The sequence below is a fragment of the Phoenix dactylifera genome, chromosome 1 (assembly GCF_051530095.1).
Source record: "Phoenix dactylifera cultivar Ajwa chromosome 1, Ajwa_hap1_PhDact_Kaust_v1.1, whole genome shotgun sequence".
Lineage (NCBI taxonomy): Eukaryota > Viridiplantae > Streptophyta > Magnoliopsida > Arecales > Arecaceae > Phoenix > Phoenix dactylifera.
Genome location: NC_143190.1, coordinates 31,071,739 through 31,079,228, shown reverse-complemented (window position 1 = coordinate 31,079,228; position 7,490 = coordinate 31,071,739). Strand labels below are relative to the sequence as shown.

General features: G+C 42.0%; 1 pseudogene; it reads left to right on the top strand.

The window, feature by feature from the left end:
- Positions 1-3,472: 3,472 nt before the first annotated feature.
- On the top strand, positions 3,473-4,424 carry LOC148715147 (expansin-A2 pseudogene; annotated as a pseudogene).
- The last annotated feature ends 3,066 nt before the right edge of the window (positions 4,425-7,490 follow it).

Sequence of the window (7,490 nt, the reverse complement as noted above, 5' to 3'; positions counted from 1 at the left end):
CTACATCTCTATATGTCATAGGTATTCTAGGTTTAGCATACCCTATGGAATGATCTTTACTTTACTGTTCAAACATTTCAAAGTTCCCATTCCAGAAAATGAGCCTGCAAAACCTTTAAGAAACATCGACTACTATAATGAAAGCACAATGCGTAGAATGGAGTTTCACAAGGTAGATGGGTCTTGGGTTAAGGTCCCTAAAAGAAAACCTCAAACCTTAGAGCCCGAGATCCCACATCAGGAGCCTGACCACCACTCTCCTCCACATAGCCATATGGCCTTCCCTGATGTACCCTCCAGCTCAGCTGGACCTTCCACCTCTATGCCTCCTCCTCCTCCAGTCAGTGGGCCTTTCTCCCTATCAGATGAACAGATGCACACTCTAGCATCTGTGATATGCCAGCAGATGAGGGAGGAGATGAGATCGATGATCACTGCTGAGTTGGCCCCCATCCGTACCTCACATGAAGCTCTCCTACAAGAATTGAAGGAAATCAAAACTCAGGTAGAAGCTACAGCATCAGAGTTGGTTCATGTGAGTACCATCCAAACTATAAGATCAATTGAGCTACAGGAGAAATTGAAGATCATATCAGATGGTCTTCAAGAGTTGACAAGCCCTGGAGGCAGTGTAGGCACCGTGGCTGCCCAACTTAAAGGAAAAATTGAAAGGGCGAGTCTTGAGTTTGAAGCACTAGTAGCAGCCTTCCATCAATCTCAGAGAGATCAGTTTAAGACTCTACTAGATTCAATAAATGCATTTATAGAGGCAGCGGCTAGAGCTATTGAGCAACGTCGCCGGTGAAGGACATCTTGTAGACATCTAGGGTTCTTCTTCTTTTTGTAAACCCTATGCTCATTTTGAAACTTCTTTTGTATTAGGAATCAATACTTGTAATGATTTCCTTTCTTAACTTTGTAATGACCTCAAATGATTGTAATGATATATGAATGTCATACAATTCCTTTGAAACTTTGTGTATGTTTCAAATTCTGTGGAATCAAACTTTGTGTATGTGATTCTGTGATGTGCCATAAAAATCTCACAACATACCTTAAGTGTTCAAATTTGACACAACTTATCAATGCATATAAAGCAGGGGGAGCACATCTTGTGATAACTATTTTAAACAAAAAAAAGGGTCTGAAATGAATTCCAAAACAAAGGGGGAGTGAAATGAATGCTGCATTCATTAATAAAAATAACTTGGACAGAGGGAGCATAACTTGAATATCCTTAAGTGAATCATGGTAACATGCTGAATTCCACTAGAAATTGTATTTTAAGTACCTAAGGATAATTTGTCCCCTTCATTGTTGATGACAAAAAGGGGGAGTAGATATATAGAACCTATATATGGAGTATATGAAGTATATGGAGTAGAACCTAAATATGGAATGCAAAATTTACACTCATACTTAAAAGTTGAATTAGAAAAGACAAAATTGAAGAATATTGGCTTTAAGATAATTGCCCTTCTGGAAAAGAAAGGGGGAGTCAAAAAGTACTTAGCCTTCAATTGTCTTTAGCATCAATATTTCAGTAATTGACAATTTGACTTGATTCAAATTCAGTTGATATACCAAAATTGCTCAAGAGCTACTAAGACCAATACTTATGCATAAAGGAAGAACTGAAAGTTGACTATTTTGACTTATGCATACTGTATCTAGCTCTAACCAAAACACAATAATTGTACATCTGATCAAATACTGTGTATATGTTTAAATTTCAAATTTTGCATATACTCAGTGTTTTGTCATCATCAAAAAGGGAGAGATTGTTGACCGCCTAATGAATTTTGATGAATACAAAACACTAGAGTATAATTCCATTTATCTTAACAATTTACTTGAGGATTTCAGGAGTTTAATTAAGAATATTGTTAAGAAATGTCTAGGCAAGTTCCCATATTTTTCAAGAATTTATTGAAGAAATTTTGAGTTGAAGAAAAACAGATCAGGGACAGCCGAGACGTCTCCGGGTCGTCTCAGAGACGTCTCTGGCACAAACAGGAAGAATTAGCACGTTTGGAGACGTCTCCGGCACCTGGCGAGGCGTCTCGTAGGGTCGGAGTCGACTCCCGACACTGCGGAGTCGACTCTCTCAGAGGCGGCAGAAAGGCCGATTTCAAGGGATGCGCGCGAGTCGTCTCCACAGGACGCGGAGTCGTCCCCGCGAGTAAAAAGCAAACCTTCCGAGTCGTCCCCAGAGAGCGCGGAGTCGACTCTCTCAGGGTATTCCAGAGGATGTGTTTTTCGTTGACAGAACTGCCGAGACGTCCCCTGAAAGCGCGGAGTCGACTCTCTCAGAGAATTCCAGAGGACTTGTTTTTCAGAGATAAAACAGCGGAGTCGTCCCCGAGGCAGCGGAGTCGTCCCCATGCAAAAAGCGTAAACATCCCGAGACGTCCCCGTAAAGTGCCGAGGCGACTCTCTCAGAAAAACAGAAAAACAAGAAGTCATAGAGTCCTTCTGCGGAGTCGTCCCCGTAAAGCACAGAGTCGACTCCAAACATCGTCAAAAGAAAATTTATACAGCCGAGACGTCTCGCGTTGAAGCGGAGACGTCTCCGGAGCGCCTGGAATGCGACTGACACACTTTTTCAGGTAAATTTGAATTTCAAACGGTCATATTTTGGTGTCTAACGGATCTATTGCTTTTTGGGCTATAAAAGGGAGCTTTTAAGTGCCTTAAAACAACTTCTCACTAACCCAACACAAGATCATTCAAGAGAGAAGAAAGAAAAAGAGGTTCAAGGGAGTTAGAGCTTTCAAGAGGAGAAATCAAGTGCATTGAAGTTTTCCCAACTGATTTCGTGCTCAACCACTCACTCCCACTCGGCATTCAAAGCTCACATTCAACCCAACGCGATCCACATCGGAAGAACCACCATTTCCCACGCTTCCAATGGCAAAAGGATTCTTCCGGGTTTTTCATTATTTCTCATTGTCATATTTGCTTATTAAGAGCTTTCAAATCTTTTGTAAAACCTTTGTTTATTGTGCTTGTTCCAGTCAAGGGACTTGGAACAAGGGATAGGCGTCCCAAGCCTAGGTTAAATTGGGGGATTGTAGGGTTCGTTGTTAGCCCGGGGTAAAACAACGAGTTGGGTAGTGAACTCGCAAAACTACCGTACTGTAATCGCTGATTATAGTGAAAATTCCCAAAGATGTTTGGGGAGTGGATGTAGGAGCAGTGGAAGCTCCGAACCACTATAAACCTTTGTGTGTTTGCGATTGACTGTGATTGCTACTCTAGTTTTATCTTTGCACACACACTTGAGTATTTGATTTTAATTAGTCAAAAAGTTTTAAAACACCCAATTCACCCTCCTCTTGGGTGACCATCTCTGGGCAACACTTCCTCGCATCACATTGCATGTCATATCATCAACTAGTCTAGTCCCTATATGCCAACCCATAGTGGTAGAGAGTACCTCCTCACTGACTTTAAGATCCCTTTAACCACTATGGACCCCAGAGTTCTGCAAGATCTTGTGGAACAAATATCTGCATTACGAGCTGATCATGACGAATTCAAACGAGAGATCCGTGCTCTAGTGCAACATCCTAGGACTCCTGAACCGTCAACCCCAATCGCGGCTTATCCCGAGTTTGCCTTTGAAAACATCTCTGATTCCTTCCGTTCCACTCAAACAGAAGGAGCGTGCGGATATGGTGATCTCATCAAGCAAGGGTACGACCTCGAGACGGCAGCTCTAAGCACAGCCCTCTTCAACAATGGTCTCACGTGTGGAGCGTGCTATGAAATCCAGTGCTACAACGACCCACAGTGGTGTGTCCCGGGCGGCATTACCATCACGGCCACCAACTTCTGCCCCCCGGATCCCTCGAAGCCCAGCGACAATGGTGGCTGGTGCAACGCACCCCGCAAGCACTTCGATCTCTCCATGCCGATGTTCGTCATGCTGGTGAAGGACTACCATGCAGGGATCATCCCGGTGCAGTACCGGAGGGTGCCGTGCGTCAAGAAAGGAGGGATGAGGTTTGAGATGAAGGGCAACCCCAATGCGATCCTTGTGTTGGTCTTCAACGTCGCGGGTGCTGGAGACATGACCGCGGTGTCGATCAAGGGCTCGAACATGGGCTGGATACCGATGATGAGGAATTGGGGCGAGAACTGGCAGACTGATCAGAAGTTGGTAGGTCAGAGTTTGCCGTTCCAGGTGACTGCAAGTGATGGGAGGAAGGTGGAGTCTGATAATGTTGTTCCTGCGAACTAGAATTTTGGGCAAAACTTTGAAGGGAAACAGTTCTAATGGGGATGGGGAGGAACGTAGTAGTCTCAGGTAGCTGGATCTTCCTACCTTTTAACGGTCAAGAGTGGGTAAAGATCGTCTTAATGATCTTGCTAAGCAGCTCAAAATAATAGATTGTGTTCATTTTTGTTCACTAAATTGTTTGCCCGGTCGTGTCATGCTGAAGTCCTAGTTCTCTTTCGATAACTCGCTTCAAAATTTCCAAGCGACCTGTGATTGGATCCACTTGGTTACGTAATACGGATTGATGTGGAGTCAATGGCATGGATTGGCTTTGGATGCTGTCTCGATTCAGTCTCGTTTGAAATTTCAAGCTAAGGTTTGCGAGTGTGGTAGACATCGTTGTTTTTGACCTGGCCTAAGGCCGACCTGGATTGGTTTTTTCATTAGCATACGAAACTTATAGGCTATACAATACAAGGTGAATTTTTTGATGTAAATACAATAGGAGGTTTATTTCTTCTTCCCGTTAGAATTTCCACACTTTAGTCTTTAGTTTTTCATATCCAAATCTCCAAAATTGCCCTCCAACTTTGATCTATAAAGCCCAGAGAACTTAAACCTTCCATGCCCTCACAATTGCTAGAGTTCGTGGTGGGGCTGAGGCTAGAATGGTTGGAACTTGGTTGTGGAAGGGGGCTTGGGAACAGCTTTATTTATTTCGCGACTGCATACTTTTGTTTACATATATAGTGCTTAAAAGTCATTAACAGCGCTTGAAGTTTACAGGGCCAGGGTACATATGACATGCACCAAGGACTTATACAAGAATAGTGTCGTTCTATAAGGAACGACGTTCGGATGAATAAGATAAGAAAACATATGTGACTGGGCTAATCATCGTAATATGCATCTCCATTAGAGCAATACGTTGCTGCTTAAAGAGATGTATTAATTATGGTTTATAAAGGGCAGATCACCATGCATGATTATAATATATCCATGGAGGGGAATATAAGTGAGTTGCTCCCCTCTTTTATTACCCAATAAAGACTATCTTCATCTCTATATCCACTTTGAAATTCCAATAGCAACACCAGTGGCAATCAATGAGCCTTCTTGGATGGCATCTAGGCAACATCAAATCCTCTAGGCCCATGTTATAAGAATAAATGAACTCTAGGCGTCATTTTTAATTCAATAACACAAATAAATGGAGTACTGGGGACTAGAATTATATATCCAGTCAATGGAAACCTGATAGGGTCCATATCTTTTCATAACTTCTAGCAAGTAGAGCTGTAGAGAATCCATAATTGGATGAACTAGTTGGCTTATAATGACTTCACGAAAGTTTACATATGTCCTCTTCCGCAGCAAGTTGGCTGATTCCAGCAAGGACCGAATATAGGGCACGACAGCCATAGAGAGAGAAGAAGAATAGGAGAGAGAGAGTGTTTGGGCTTTTGCTTCATAAGGAATGGAGAGGGATTTATTGTCTGCAGAGACTATGGTTTCCTAGCCCCCATTGGAGTCCGAGGAGCAGCTGGAATGGTCTCTTCTTTTTCGAGTCGAATAGAGGCTCTAATCCGTATATTTTGAGAGCGAACAATGCTCTAGGCCAGGCCTTATGTGGGCTAGGCTGGCCGGTCAATCCACCAGATCAGTTTTTTTTTTTTTGGCTGAAAAAGAAAGTTACATACATAACGCATACGAATATAATTAAGAAAATCAAAAAACAATACATCATCTAAAACGTTGGCACGTTTAATACCCATCATTGAAACAAATGGACAAGTTGATCGGCAATTATGATCTCACAATTAAATGAACCTGGATTTGATTAAGCTAGTCATGGCTAGCATTTAATTAATGAGCGTGATTTTTAGGTGATGGAACAAAATTTGATTATAGTAAAATGAAAGGACACCCAAAAGAACTTACAATAAATAGTTCTGATCAAATATATATACACAAATACATACGTATGTATGTATAATTGGACAAATCTTATGGAGGAAGAAAAAGAAATAAAAACAGTCTACTAGCTGCATTTATTTTTTCATGAGTCCTAATGCTTATAGGAGTCCCAATGATTGTCATGACATGGTCTTTTCTATTTTCTAATCTTGTATATCGCTGAAGCAGAAGGAGGTTGGGGCTACGGTGATCTCCCCAAGCAAAGCTACAGCGTTCGTACAGGAGCTCCAATGCCACAATGATCCCAAGTGGTGTGTCTCCAGGTCTATCATCATCACTGCCACCAACTTCTGCCCTGCCAACCCCTCAAAACCCAACAACAATGGTGGCTGGTGCAACCCAACACGTAAACGCTTCGATCTCTCCATGCCCATGTTTTTTGTAGACCTTGTGAAGGACTACCCATGCAGGGATAATCCCCATTAGATTTTGCAGAGCCCCTTGTATCAAGAAGGGCAGCTTCAGGTTTGAGATCAATGGAAATCCTCTGGGAGACATCCGTGCCATCTCGGTGACGGGCGCAAATGCTGGGCGGATAACCATGTCAAGGAGCTGGGACCAGAACTCGCAAACTGGAGTGCAGTCTTTAGGCTAGAACCCATCATTCCGAGTCATCGAAGGCAAGTGATGAGAGCGGGGTGCAGTCTCGTAATATAGTTCCCGCAAATTAGCTATTTGGTCAAAATGGTGAAGGGAAGCAATTCCACAAATTATAGAGGAGAGTCATGAACAATAACAGCAATCTGATGCAGTGATTCTAATTCAATTAACTATGATCCTGTTATCTTCTGCATTGAAATGATATTTACAATACTAGTCATCCAGTTTTTATGGTGACATGGTTCTAATTCGTCATCCCTAAAATTTTGTCTGACAACTCAACCTGCTAACCACACCACATGACAAGTAAAATTAATGGCCAATTAAATTTTCAAATAGTCAGCATAATTGGTTATAATTTGTTGTGACTCAAACCTCAAGGTTCAGCTAAGTTCAAGATTATGCTGAACTGAACTTCAACTGAAGATAAACTGACTTCCTGATTTCAGTTAATTTAGTTCTTCACTGTTAGTTAATGATTCGGTTATTCAATTAGTGTATCATTATATATATGTAACTCATATCATGTAATCAGAATCACTTAATTCAATAGAAAAGAAGACGGAAGTTCTTTCTTCCGTTCTCCCCTTTTTTTCGAGTTCTTCCCACTCATCAGTTTCTACATGGTATCAGAGCATCGAAAGCTTCCTACCATGGTTGCCTCTGCAAATAGCAGTATCAACTCAGT